The sequence below is a fragment of the Pantherophis guttatus genome, chromosome 7 (assembly GCF_059756535.1).
Source record: "Pantherophis guttatus breed Tessera chromosome 7, ASM5975653v1, whole genome shotgun sequence".
In the NCBI taxonomy this organism is placed as follows: Eukaryota; Metazoa; Chordata; class Lepidosauria; order Squamata; family Colubridae; genus Pantherophis; species Pantherophis guttatus.
Window position 1 is genome coordinate 58022721 of NC_142069.1, and position 15293 is coordinate 58038013.

General features: G+C 42.5%; 1 protein-coding gene across 11 annotated transcripts in view; it reads left to right on the forward strand.

Annotated features, from left to right (window-relative positions):
• Window positions 1–15293, forward strand: part of DOCK4 (dedicator of cytokinesis 4) — a 627777-nt gene that overhangs the window by 133394 nt on the left and 479090 nt on the right. The gene's annotated exons all lie outside the window — the stretch shown is intronic.

Here is a 15293-nt window from a genome sequence, read left to right on the forward strand (position 1 = left end):
CAGAAAACCACTTGAAGAAAGTAGAAGCATTTGAAATGTGGATTTACAGACAGCTGTTACGTATAAGCTGGGTTAACAAAATCACAAATGAGGAGATGATAAGCCGTCTGGGAAAGCAAAGGGAAATAATCAAAGCCATTAAAAAGTGAAAGTTAGAGTATTTTGGACATGTGATGTGACACCCAGAAAAATACAGCATCCTTCACTTAATTGTCCAGGGAAAGATCAAAGGCAAACGAGGTCCAGGCAGAAGAAGAACATCATGGCTTCAAAACCTAAGGGAGTGGTTTGGACAAAACTCAGCAGCACTTTTTCATACAGCTGTTGACAAAAATAGAATTGCCAACATGATCGCCAATGTCCGATGGCGGACATGGCACAAGAAGAGGAATAATTGCATAAACATTAGCAATTATAAATTATAGCAGGTGGAGATTCTACGTCATATGTGTATAAACTTGGTATCCATGCATGTTCATGTTATAAGACAGAATATACTCAATTTATTTTTCCAAATAACAATTAGTAAAGGTAAAGGTTCCCCTTGCACATATGTGCTAGTCGTTCCTGACTCTAAGGGGCGGTGCTTATCTCCGTTTCTAAGCCAAAGACCTTTTTTTAAAAAAACAAGTTTTATTGATTTTTTTTCCACATACATATTTTATGAACTGAGTGTTGACCAAATCATATCTTATACAACTTGTCACATCCAAATACAATTTACATATTTCAATTTCTGTCAAAGTATTCTTTTTCCCTACTTTTTTATCTTGTCTTAATATCTTCTATACTTATTATATAAACAGTATCACCATCTGCCCATCCAATCCTAATTTCTTAACATTATTTCAATTAATTATCTTATCCATTGTTAATCATACATATTCTCTTTTAACTTTAATATTAATTCATTCTTCATCTTGATAAGTTTGAGTATATTCAGGGTTGCTCTTCTACCATTCCATCTCCCTTATTTTACAACAATCCTTCTCCTTCTCCTCTCTTTCCCTTCCCTCTCTCCTTCTATCTGTTTCTACTTTCTTCTTTCCTCCTCTGCTTCCCCTTCTCTCCTTCCCCTTCCTTTCCCCCACTCCTCCTTTCTTCCTCCCTTTCTAACTTTCTCTCCTACTCTTGTTTCCCCTCCCTTTCTTCCTTTCCTTTTACCTTTCTTCTATTCTTCTCCCTCCTTCCTCTCTTCTCCCCTCCTTTCTATCCCTCTACTCCTCTTTCCATTCTCTCTCCATTGTTGTATTTTTCAATTCAATATTTTCCAGAATGGTATCCAAGCAACCCCGATTTTTTCTCCATTTATTGAATATGTTTCTCAAAATCCCCATCACATTTTTTGGTTATTAACAATGTATTTGATCTTATTCCATTCTTACATTGAAACCTAATTAACCTTCCACCTCTTATTTTCCTTAATTCCTAATTTCTTATTCTAACATCAATTAATTATTTTATTTCATCATTTACAACATATTTTTTCAAAGTCCCCATCACGCTTTTTAACATTTCAATTTTATACCTTAATTTCAGTTATTTTCATAGTTAAACCAGATTACATTTCATATTACATCTGCTGATCCATTTTACAATAAGCAATATACATCTTGTTTGCTTCTTACATACAATTTCTACTATTAACACATTTCCCTTAAATCAACTAATATATGCTGTCGAGCCCAGCCATGGCTTGCCACACAAACACGACGATCATGCAATGATTCCAGGGGGGAATGGGCACCAGGTGGCTAGGCTTCAGTTGTGGTGATGGTTGTTCACTAGGTGTTACTGATGGTGGTGGTATCACATACGAAGACAAGTTGGAATGTACCACAAGATGACAGAGAAGCAGCATCGTGGCTTCAGGAGCAGCGTAATCTCGGCTAGAGCAAGCAGGAAGTGGCCACCAAAATACTAAACAGCTGAGACGCACTGCCAGGGTGGGGCGCGGGCGGCACGGCTTATTTAAATGATGCTGAGAGGCGGTTGCTCTCAGCGCTGACTTTAGACTATTCATACTCGTCTTTTCCTGATCTCCGTGTATAGCGAATTAAACAAGCACTGATCAACCCACCCGGTGAACTGGCTTTGATTGCTTCAGTGTTCGTTTGCATATTCGTGGATTGGAAACCCGAGAGAAAGTCGGCACTGGCTATACTCAACCTGCTGTTTGCAGCTGTGAGTAACGCTATGGCTGAGGGGACGTCTCCGGCTGTGCCTGATGCCATGGAGGCTGAAGGAGAAGAGGCGGTGGTTGTAGCTGTGACACCCAAGGAAAGTGAGGTCTTGGTGGTGCTGCCAAAGGAGAGGAAAGTCCCGAGTGAGGACCGTCTGGTAGAACATCAGGGGGAGATGGAGAAGGGGATAAAGCAATCCACCTCAGGGAATTGGTGGCACAGCTCTGCAATAACAGATCCTGGGGAGGCTCGGGACAGAACCCCACCACCTGTTGGGCCAGCAGCATTTCAAAGATGGAGGGAGAGACAGTGGACAGAAGAGGATGACCGGGACTGCAGTTATTCCACGGGTTCTGGGGCCACCACTATGCAGGTGCTTAGAGAACGCTTCGGGGAGGCTAGTTTTTGGGATGCGCCTTCATGGCAGCCCTGGGAAATGGGACTGGACCCCTCAAACACCTGGAGAGGGACTGGCAGCGGGTCTGGTTCTGATTCGCGTTTCCGCCTCATCAGCCCTAAATTGTGAAGAGAGCAGGATCCCCGATGGTTTAGGGGTACAGAACAACCTACTGGAGTCTTGTTACCAGCTACTGGGGAGGCAGTATGTGGGCCTGGTCGGGTCTAGCGGAAGTTATGAGGTACTTGACACCAGACCCCCACCTGCAAGGACACGGTTGGAATCCCACCGGCCAGTTGGTGGAAGTGGGGATAACATCAGAGGGTGTGAACAGGTGCCAGTTTGGCCTGTTGGTTCATGGCTTCAACAACCACCTTTCTGAGGCCCGCCACCCATCCAAGCCTCCTTCGATGGGAGTCCTGATAGAGTAGCATTGTTTCTCAGTCAAGTCATTAGCCATTTCGACCTCTATGGTAGGTTCTACCCCTCACAATGGGTGATGGTGGTAGCCGTCACAACAGCACTGAAGGGGGAGGCAGCAGATTGGGTAGGCGACCTCCACAGTGAGCATGCCCGGGAGCTAACAAATCTGGGCATGTTTCTGGAGGGTCTCAGGGTCCAATTTGAGGATGAAACCAGGGCCCAATCCGCTGAGGGTGAGATAGTAGCGATTAAACAATGTGGCCGGTCCGCTAAGGAATATGTTAGAGAGTTCAGGAAAATTGCAGGGAGACTGAGAACCTGGCCCAAACACTTACTGATTCATCAATTCCATATGGGACTGGATTGGGACTTGAGGCAGGCATGTGTCTATCGGGGATTGCTGCCACATCTTGCTGACTGTTCAAGGCCGCCATAGATATGGATATGGGATTTCAAGAGTTTAGAGACCGAGGCGAGGCCAGGATGGCATATCCACGATGGACAGCGGACAGAACACCCCCTAAAAGAGACAGTATCCAAGACAAGGGGAGGGCATTCGGCTCGTCGGCTGGTTTTCCGATGTTTCCGATGTAATCAGGAGGACCATCGCATGGCTGAGTGCCCCTTACCGCCACCGGGATTGCCAGGATTACAAACCCCTGTGATAGGAGACAAACCAAGAGACCGTAATTGACCGACGTCTGAACGAACATGACTTGCATCTCAAACCATACCCATGAAGATTGTTATGCCAGGGAAGGATGTTGGAGGACCATCCGAGGTGGAGGTTGGACAATTACCTTTGGTAGCTGAGGAGAGTGATGAGGATGCATCGATCGATGGTGAGCAGACCTGTTCGGCCATTTGTGATCCCTGTGATGATACAGAACACCCGCACAGCAGTGGGATGTGAACAAGGAGCATTAATTGATTCGGGATTTATCCAGTGTCTGATCCGTAGGTCTGTGGTGGATGAGTTAGCTGTACAAGTCAGGAAACTACATACACCCATCAAATTTGAGTAGATGGATGGTTCGGTGCTGGGGGGTCAACCGTCTACCCATGTAACTGACCTTGTCCAATTAGAGATAGGAGACCACTGGGAGCATATACAGTTCAAGTTGTGGATAAAATGGTTGAGCCCCTGGAACTTCCGGTTGGCGCTGCAGGGACACAGACGGGGATATGGCAAGCTCCACAGAACTTTGCCAAAACCCCGTCTGCTAAGCTGCCACCGACAGGTCTGCGGACCTCCCCTGTCTTCTAGGGACAGGGGGACAAGAAGGGACCCCTTGGGCAGCCGAGAGGAACAGGCAGGTTCCTCGGGGCCGGAGGCTTTCCCTTCATGCCGGCGGCAGTGGAACGACAGCCATGGTGGCTGTCCTGAAACTGCAGCAACCGGGAACAAAGATCGTGCTGGAGGAGAGGAGAAGAAGCAGAGAAGAATAGAGAGCGAGTATCTCGAAGCCGGATGAGTGACACCAACCCAGGCAAAATAACAAATATATTTGGATTTAAAAAAAAAAAGACCCCAAACTTCAAATAGCGGCTACAGAGCCGTGGGGCTTGAAGATTGAAAAAAAAAAATGGAAATGAAGACCAGAAATAGAGTTTGTTTTATTAAATTTGGCTTAATTAGCTTTTAACAACTCAGTAAATTGACTTCGCTTTTATTTGGAATGGATTGGAGAAATGTCTCTTTGGGAATTTACACCTTTGAAAGTTAACGAAGCTAATGAAGACAGACAGACAGATGGCTACAAAATTGCCATGGAGTCTGCGGTGACTAAGCAGGAAAGTGGATTGAAGTGTTTTTCTTTCCGTTTGAAAAAGAAACATTTTAAATGGCTTTTTACTTTGGATTACTTTGAAATTAACTTTAGATATATTGACTTTGGAGATTTCTATTCTGTCCCAGATGATTTTAAGAAGAAAGAAGGAATATTTTGGACATTTGACAATGGAAATTAACAAGCTTAGCAAAAAAAAAATTAGGTGTGGCACAGGAAAAAAAGACAGGAAGTTGATGCATCACACATGGAACAGACATTATAAAAGCATTAAAGGAACATACAGAATTTTTTAATTTGAACAGATGAACTTTGAAATGGAACATTTATGGACAGAGAGAAAAAGGAAGAAAAGGAGGAAATAAAGTAATAAATTTTAAATGTAACTAAACTGAAATGTAAAGATTAAAAGCCTAAAGGTATACACGTTTTTTGGATAAAAACAGAAAGGCTTCTAGAGTAATAAAAATAGAAAATAAGAGATGGCAATTAAAATAGAGGATGATATATAGGTGGTTAAAACAATAAAGAAGAGTATATATTACTGTGAGACAACTTTAAGAAAAATTTACTGCTTGATGTAACATATTTTAATTTTAATTTGCAAACAAATGTTAGATTGATAATTATGCTGGATTAAGGTTTTATTGAACAAAGTATCAGACACACAGATATTAGTGACAAATTGTGATTTAATTTAATATATGATGGAAATGATGATTATTATGAAATATATTGAGAATTAATTTGAAAGACTATGCTGGAAACTGACATAAAATAGATAATTATATGTTAAGGGGAAGTTAAAATAAGAAGGATGGATACCAAGTAGATAAGAGTTTGAGACTCGGAGGAAATATGTTGGAAACTAGTTAAAATGCTGGAAATCAGCCAAACACTTACAGGAGAGTTGGAGGAGACTATGCTGGAAATCAGCCAAACAAGAGTGGGAGCCCTGGAGGGGACTATGCTGGAAATCAGCCAAACATAATATGCTGGAAATCAGCCAATAAAATGCTGGAAATCAGCCAAACAAACAGGAGGAGAGTTGGAGGAGACTATGCTGGAAATCAGCCAAACAAAATATGCTGGAAATCAGCCAATAATGGCGGTAGGTTTGGAGGAGATTATATTGAAATTAGCCAAAAATAGTTGGTGCTCTGGAGAAGAATATGCTGGGAATCAGCCAAACAGAACACGTTGGATAATAGCCAAATAATAGAGGGAGGTATGGTGTGATAAATCTGTGTAACATGAAAAGTGTAATAGATGATAAGTTGGATAAAATCAAAGATAAATGGATAAAGTTTAAGATATTAAGAATCGAGGAAAGGGTCAAGAGATTAAGAATTAGATGGAATTTTATCTTATAAAGTGTAATAAAATGGAGTGGTATGGAATTTGAAATTAAGATTTGTGGTGATAAAATTGTAGGGTAAATAATTAGAATAAGAGGTTAGAATATTGTTAAAAATTTTTTTGATGCTGATGATAAAACATATAAGGTGAAGAAGAACAAGATGTAATTAAGTTTGATATATAGATATAAAAATGAGTGAAAGTTAATTTGAAATTAAAACTGTATTGATATAATGGATTTGCTTAGATGAAGATGTTAGAATTTATGTTAAAACTTGCTTTTTTATGTTTTGAATTTTCATTTGTAAAAGATGTAATGGGAAATTGTGAATGGAGCTTGTTAAAGAAATGTAAGCATGGTAACCATCTATGGACCGGATTGAGACTCTGCTCTTGAAAGTTATATTTTATGTTTAAGTTTGAAAAAAAATAAAAAAAAATATTTACAAAAAAAATATGGTTGAGCCCCTCATCCTGGGTCTCACGTGGTTAGACAAATGGCAGCCAACTATATGGTGGGAAAATGGGTTTAGGAAGCTGAGACTGACCCTTGGTCCTGAACCACCAAAGGACCAGGCAAAAGTGGAGACATCACATGAGGCGCTTAGTACTGGTGCGGGAGGAAGGTTTCCAGAGATGTACGAGGATTTGGAGGAGGTGTTTAGTGAAAAGGAATATGAGGTGTTGCCTCCACACTGGCCTACTGATTGCGCTATAGAATTGATATCGGGCTAGATTTCCTAAACCTCGCATGTATTCAATGACCCCGAAGGAACTCGAGAGCTTAGGTGTTATATCGATAAAAACCTAGCCAGAGGATTCATAAGACCCAGCAGTCTTACATGGTGGCGCTAGTTCTTTTTTGAGAAAAGAAAGATGGCAGTCTCTGTCTATGTGTTGACTTTCGTGGACTCAATGAGTGTGCGTAGAGCATTTGTATCCTCTTCCGCTGATGAAAGATCTATTATCTACCTTAGCATCTAGCAGAAACTAGACTTGCGAGAAGCCTACTACCAGATGCGCATTAGACCAGGGGATGAGTGGAAAACAACCTTTAACTGTCCCCTGGGAAGTTACCAATTCCAGATAATGCCGTTCGGTTTACAGGGCGCCCCGGATATGTTTATGCAGGTGATAAATGGAGTACTGCATGAACATTTCTATCGGGGAGTCCTTGTATATTTGGACGATATACTGATATACACAAAAACAATGGAAGAACACACCCAGTTGGTTCATCAGATTTTGGAGAAGTTATTGGTGGCTAAATTGTACATAAAATTGTCAAAATGTGAGTTCCATCAAACGGCCGTAGATTATTTGGGTTATCATATATCAGAGAAGGGGGTTGAAATGGATCCTAAGAAAGTACAAGCCATACTTGTACTGGCAGGCTCCTAAAACGAGGAAACAGTTACAAAGTTTCTTCGGATTTCCAATTTTTATTGGCAGTTTATTCCATCATTTGCACAATTGGCCTTGCTTTTAACGAATTTATTACGCACAAAACCTAGCACCACAAAACCATGACCAGGACAGTTGATCGCATGGATATCTGAGTGTCACACGGTATTTGAGATGCTAAAGGGACTGTTTGCTTGTGAGCCAGTCTTACAACACCCTGATCCAACAAAGCCGTTTATCATACAAGCAGACGCAAGTGATGTGGCTGTAGGAGCTGTTCTGCTCCAAAGGAATAACTATGGAAAACTACAACCCTGTGCATATACCTCGAGAAAACTCATGATTACAGAGAGGAGGTGAGCCATATGGAAAAAGGAGGCTTTCACGGTGAGGTGCGCCCTGCTCACCTGGCAGCATCTGCTTGAGGGGGCGGGGACTCAGTTTGAGGTGGGGACGGACCACAAAAACTTGGAAGCCTTACAAACGCCCAGGAAACTGTCCCCTAAGCAGGTTAGATGGGCACTATACTTTCAGAGATTCGATTTCACCCTGAAGTATGTGCCCGCCAGCAACAACTTCTTAGCAGATGCACTATCACGCATGCAACAGCAAAAGGGAGGAGGTGGTACAGGCGATGATACCTTTCCACCAATCGGTAGGGCAGATTGATAATACCAGGATGGTAAATCCCTGGTACGATGAGGTGAAGAAGGCTTTAGGGACAGACCCTTGGTTAGGTGGGAATAGACTTTTAGTGACAATGAGGGATGGTCTTGCCTGGAAAGGTGATAAATTATATATTCCACCAACCCTTCAACTCGCAGTGCTCGGTAAATGTCATGACGTTAAGCCTGCTGGTCATTTTAGGTTTCTCAAAACTTTGAACCTGGCCATACGTCAATTTTGGTGGTCATGGATGTGTAAAGACATAGAGGAATACACACGTAAGTGTAGAATTTGTGCTACAACAAAACCACGCCCTGGAAAACCTTTTGGCCTATTACAGTCGGTAGCCAATCCTAGGAGGCCATGGGATGAAATCGCTATGGATTTCATAGTAGACTTCCCAGAAAGCAATGGCAATATGATGGTATGGACTGTGATAGACCGGTTTTCCAAACAGGCACAATTCATACCATGTAAAGGGCTTCCCTCAGCAAGAAGGCTAGCAAAGATGTTCATTCAACACATTTACCGTCTACATGGCATACCCCATAGAATTATACCCCATATTATATATATGATAGGGGAGTGCAGTTTACTGCCTGGTTTTGGACGGATTTCATCCATATGATAGGGTCATCTCAAGGGCTGAGCTCAGCATTCCACCCTAGCACTAACGGTGCAGTGGAACGGACCAATGCTATGGTGGAACATTACTTGAAAAGCTACGTGTCATATCAGCAAGTGGACTGGTCTAGTCTCCTACCATTTGCTGAAGTGGCGAACAACAACGCTGTACATCAGAGTACTGGCCTTACTCCGTTCCACGTAGTGACAGGAAAGGATTTCCCTGCAATACCTGAGTTAGAGACACACACTCCAAGTCAACTGTCTCCTGCAGACTGGGCTGATAAAATCCGGGAGGTCTGGCCACAGGTAAAACAATCTTGATGAAGGTTGCGGATGAATATAAGTTGCAGGCCGACAAAAGGAAGACAGAAAATAAGCTGTTTCACATAGGTGACTGAGTATTCTTTTTTTTTTTTGAAAAGTTTTTTTTATTTTTTAAAACATAAAACATAAAATACATCTTTTTAGAGCAAGGATTTGATCCGGTATAAAGTAAATACAAATACTCACATTCCCTCAACCAATTTTGTTCCAAATTTTATCCATTTACATCTTTAAAAAAAAAGAAAGAAAAAAAATCTTATTCTAAACATTTAGATTTTAGACATTCTACTATGTCACCCTAAATTCTAAACAATTATTTCCAAATAGACATCATTCCAAATCTTTGTCATTTTAACAATCAATATTTCATATATATTCCTCATTTCTAAGACCCGTTACATCGAGTCTATATTGTACCTCTTTTAAATGGCAACTAGTATCCATAATCTTGACAAAGAATATTTTCCTCCTCTCTTAATTGTTTCTAAATCAATCAACATTTCTATCTAAAATTTGTCACTCCCAAAATACTTTATTTTAAAGTCTAATATTTAATGGATTCATAATTTAAATAGCTATTTCCCAACAGTGTTTTCCGCCACTTCTATCTCTATTTATTTAACTGGTTCACATTTTGGCTTAACTATTCTCCAGTATTGTCTCCTCCACTTCCTCCTGAGTTTATTTTTTGGCTGGTTCGCATCTTAATCAGTTGCTTTCCAGCAATGCTTTCCTCCACTCCTAACCTTACTTATTTGAGCTGGTTCACAGTATAATTTTAACTGCATACCAACGTTATCTCCTTCAATCCTCCTAAATCTATTATGAACCTGGTTCGCAACTCAAATAGTTGCTTCCCAGCAATGCTTTCCTCTGCTCCAACCTCTATTTTTAACTGGTTCACAACTGTATTTCAGTTGCTCTCCAGGTATATTTTCCTCCACTCCTAACTTTTTATTTTTTGGCTAGTTCACAGTTTTGCTTTAAGCACCTAGCGTATGCTTTCCTCCACTCCTAACTCTAATGGCTGGTTCATACCTTTACTTTAGCTGTTTTCCAGCCCATGCTTTCCTCCACTCCTAACTCTTATTTTTATTTTTAACTGGTTCCCAGTTTTGCCTTAACTGTTCTCCAGTATGATGCTTTCCTCCACTCCTACCTTATTTGTAAGACTAGGAGTGACCAAGTATTCTTATCCACCAAATATATTAAGCTCAGAATCCCATGTAAAAAACTGGGGCTGAAGTACATGGGGCCGTTCATGATCACCAAAGTCATTAATCTTGTCACTGTAATGCTAAAACTCCCTCCTTTGCTGAAAAGGATACATCCAGTCTTTCATAGCAGTTTATTGAAACCCATAGGACAAGTAATGTTCACAGATCCTCCTGGATCTGTTAATGGAAATGAATATAAGATAGAAGAGATACTAGATTATAAAACGGTAAGGGGACGGTTAAAATATCTGGTAAAATGGAAAGGGCATACATGTGAAGAGGCATCATGGGTTGACAGGGACGATGTCCAAGCCCCACGGTTGATCTGATAATTCCATAAAACATACCCACATAAACCAAGGATAACCCCTGATGGCTAATATTGATTTTCTGTTTGTTCCTTGCAGATGGACTCCTGGTAGAGGAGGCCACCTGTTGAGCCCAGCCATGGCTCGCCACACAAACATGACGATCATGCAATGATTCCAGGGGGGGAATGGGCACCGGGTGGCTAGGCTTCAGTTATGGTGATGGCGGTTCACTAGGTGTTACTGATGGTGGTGGTACCACATATGAAGACAAGTTGAGAATGTACCACAAGATGACGGAGCGGCAGCATCATGGCTTCAGGAGCAGTGTAATCCCAGCTAGAGCAAGCAGGAAGTGGCCACCAAAATACTAAACAGCTGAGATGCACCGTCGGGGTGGGACGTGGGCGGTGTGGCTTATTTAAACGATGCTGAGCGGCAGTTGCTCTCAGCGCTGACTTTAGACTATTCGTACTCGTCTTTTCCTGATCTCCGTGTATAGCGAATTAAACAAGCACTGATCAACCCACCCAGTGGACTGGCTTTGATTGCTTCAGCATTCGTTCGCATAATCGTGGATTGTGTCCTGCGAGTGAACTGAGCATGTGTGTGGCGATTGCGCACAAAGCGCGCGACCGAAGAGGCAATCGCGCATGAAGTGCACACACAAAGAGAACTGGTAGTAAAGCCGGTTAGAACCCACCCCTGATTTGTTGGGAACAAATGCTGAATTCATGGAGTGTTGAGTGCCGACATTTGAACTTTCCTGGATTCCTTGATTCTTTCTGGATTTCTGGATTACTTGCCTTGCTCCTTTGCTTTCTGGACTCCTCAACTTGCCATGCTGGATTTCTTGCTTTGCAGCCATGGTACTCACAGTGTTGGGCTAGACTATTTGCAGCCAGACGCTGCTTGAGGTGTGTGTCATCACTTTACTCTGGGACTTGCCAGAAACATGGAAGCGTTTGGGGAAATTTGAGCAATAAAGGAGCAGTTTGAACTGCCAGCTGCCTGTGTTACCTCTGTGCCATGCCCCGGGTTATCACAATATGTTTGAAGCATATGTTACTTTTAAATGGAAATAAAACCTTAATTTTGGAGATCATTAACATTAAACTATTACAGTTCTTGTTTTAGACTGAGCTACAGAGTGTTACAATACTGCTTCTACGTGAATTGAGATACTCCTACATTTTGAGAGGAAGATCTTGTTTGTCACTAGTTCAGAACAACTTGTTTATGCTTGCTGGTAGGTGCCATATTAAATCAATATTATTTTAGAAAACCTATAAAATGATGAACAACTGAAATGGTTATACAGGTAGTCCTTGACTTATGACCACAATTGAGCCCAAAATTTTTGTTGCTGAGTGAAACATTTGTTAATTTTGCCCCATTTTATCACCTTTTTGCCACAGTTGTTAAAACAATGAACACAGGGATGCTTCCAGGGATAGCAACCCAGGGACCATGTACGGCTTCAGACATGGTAAAGCGGACTCCAAGCAAGGGACAAATGAGAACATGTGTGGCTTCTGGATTCAGGAGCCACTAACCACACAACCCAAGACAGACTTCAAGATCAGGATGGCTAACCAGAGCACAGCCAAGGTCATAGGGAGAGGGAATGTACATATACCAGGGATTGGGAAAATAGAGGGGGTACTGTACGTACCAGAGATACCTCACAATGTCTTAGCCATTGCAAAGCTCACAACAGACACAGACACAGAGGTAACATTCAAGGAAGGCAGGGTACAGTTACTCAACCAAGGAAAAAGGGTTGGCAAGGTAACCACACATGATGGACTACCATACTTTACACCCAGTGAGAGCAGCAAGGGAAGTATAAACACAAGCATCACTCATGAGCAGGAAGGAAACACTGAAACAAGAGGGGGACCCCAGAGGGAAACAAACACTGTGTCACCAGGCAAAAACAAGGTATCCATGGGAAAACCCATCCACGACAATTGTGCCCACCTCCTTCACAGAAGGCTAGGACATATCAGCTTCCCGGTTGTAGAAAAAATGCTAGAATGTACAGAGGGTTTGAAAGTAAAAGACTGCAAAAATTATTTGGAGTGTTCAGTGTGTAAATCTTCGAAAATTAAGGTCAAAGCGAAGCCCAAAAGGTCAGAGCGCACAACTGACCACACATTTCAGCTAGTACACATGGATTTAGTGGGACCACTGAGGCCCTCCATTGGACACAGGAAAAGGTTTCTCCTAACCATAGTAGACGACTACAGCAGGTATGGCTATGTATACTCTCTCAAGCATAAAAATGAGACATTCCAAAGGTTCAAAGACTTTTATAAAAAGGTGGAACTGCAACATGGGGTGAAAATCAAACAGATAATGACTGACTGGGGTATGGAATTCATGGCCAAGGACTTTGCAAGATGGTTAAGGGAGAGGGGCATATTGCATTTTAGCTCCACCCCTTTTTCCCCATTTCAGAATGGGGTCTCAGAACGAAAAAACGGCGTACTCCAAACGATGATGAGGTGTATATTGGAGGACGCTGGAATGAACCAATCATTCTGGTCAGAGGCATTACACTATTCCAAATACACGCTAAACAGGTTGTGGTCAAGTTCAATCAATAAAACCCCATATGAACTAATGTACAAAAGAAAACCCAACCTAGCCCACCTACACATATTTGGTGCCCCAGCTGACGCCCACATTCCCCGACAGCTAAGGAAGAAAGGAGAAAAGGTGTCAAAAAGACTAAGATTCGTGGGCTATGAGCCTGGGACAAAGGGTTTCAGATTTGTGGACTGCAATAACAAATCTATTGTATCCAGGTCTGCGGAATTCCATGAGCACTCGAATTGGTCAAGGCTCCATTGCAATGACATTTTCCTTGGCAGAGACATGCACCCACACAACCAAAGTGACAAAGAACTGACCACCAGAGGGCCAGAGGAAACTGAAACAAACAGGCCAAACACCAAGAACTGAGAGCCGAGGAATGGAAAGAAGGACACCCCACACTGAACCTAGATAGCCTCACTGAAAAAGAAGCCGAATGCCTGCATGAAGCAGACACGCCTCCTGACAGACCAGCTAAATCCAGTAGGAACAAATTATCAAAGAGACTAGAGGACTATGTCATGTCCATACACACAGAGCATCTCACACCCAGTTCCTACGAAGAGATACTTGGCCTCCCTCAGGAAGAGAAAGAAAAGTGGAGACAAGCCATGGAAAAGGAGATGGAGAGCCTCCGAGACCTACAGGTATACTCACCAGCTCAAGTACCTGAGAACAAAAAGCCAATTGGGACCAAGTGGGTGTTTAAGGTCAAAACACTCGAAGACAAAGCGCTCTACAAAGCAAGGTTGGTCGTGCCATGCTTCGCCCAAAGGTACCCGGAAGACTACTGGACACCTACTCCCCCACAATCAGGGCTGAGAATGTCAAGAGCGCTCTAGTAATTGCCACCATCCTAGGGCTGGAAGTATTCCAATTTGATGTGCAAACCGCATATCTACACGCAGAATTGGATAAGGAAATCTATGTTAAGGCCCCACCAGGATACAATGAAGGGAAGGACAACACATGGCTTCTGAACAAAAGTTTATATGGACTCAAACAGTCTGGCAAGAGGTGGTACGACTGTCTAGCCAAAGCTCTCAACACCATGGGCTTCAAAGCCACCTCTGCAGACAAATGTTTTTTCACAAAGAGAGAGGGAGGAGCATTCGAAGGCGTTCTTGTGTATGTGGATGATATATTGTACATAGGGAAGCAAAGGACCAAATGCGATAAATTTGCCACCGAGTTAGGAAATCATTTCTCTCTGAAGTCACTAGGGAAGATAGACAAGTACCTAGGGGTGCAAGTAATTAAGACTGACAAAGGCTTCCGGATCTCACAAAGAGAGAAAATCATGGAACTGTTATCCAAATGCAACATGTCAGAGGCAAAACCCTGTGAGACACCCATGCAACCGGACTTCATAAGGAGCATATACAATGAAGCTGAACCCTTCGTTGACAGGTCGACAATAGGCTCGCTACTCTACATCGCCAACTGGACGAGGCCTGACATTGCTCTGGCTGTCAATCTACTGTCCAGACACGTGAGCAAGCCCACTGTCCTGCACTGGGATGCCATAAAAAGGCTGCTCAGGTACCTGAAACACAGTGTCAACGCCCAGCTGTGCCTCGAACCAGATCTGTCTGTGAAACCCAAGTTAACCTGTTATGCAGACGCTGACTGGGCAGGGGATGCCAAAAGTAGAAAAAGCACTTCCAGGTACATAGTCTTCTTAAACAATAGCCCTATACATTGGTATATGGGAAAACAGAAGCTGGTGGCCACTTCTACCACCGAAGCCGAATTCGTCTGTTTATCAAAAGCGGCAAATAACCTAGTGTGGTTCGATGATTTACTTACTGACATCTGGGCCGAGCCAACATACCCCATAGTCATACATGAAGACAATAAGGCGGCTATAGAAATATCAAAGACAGGGGGCGTGGTTATGGCCGTGGTGGTGTGAGGACGTTTTCTCCACTTTGCAGGGCATTTTACGGAAGACAAATGTGGATTAAAGTGTTTGAAATGCACCGATAAGAGCC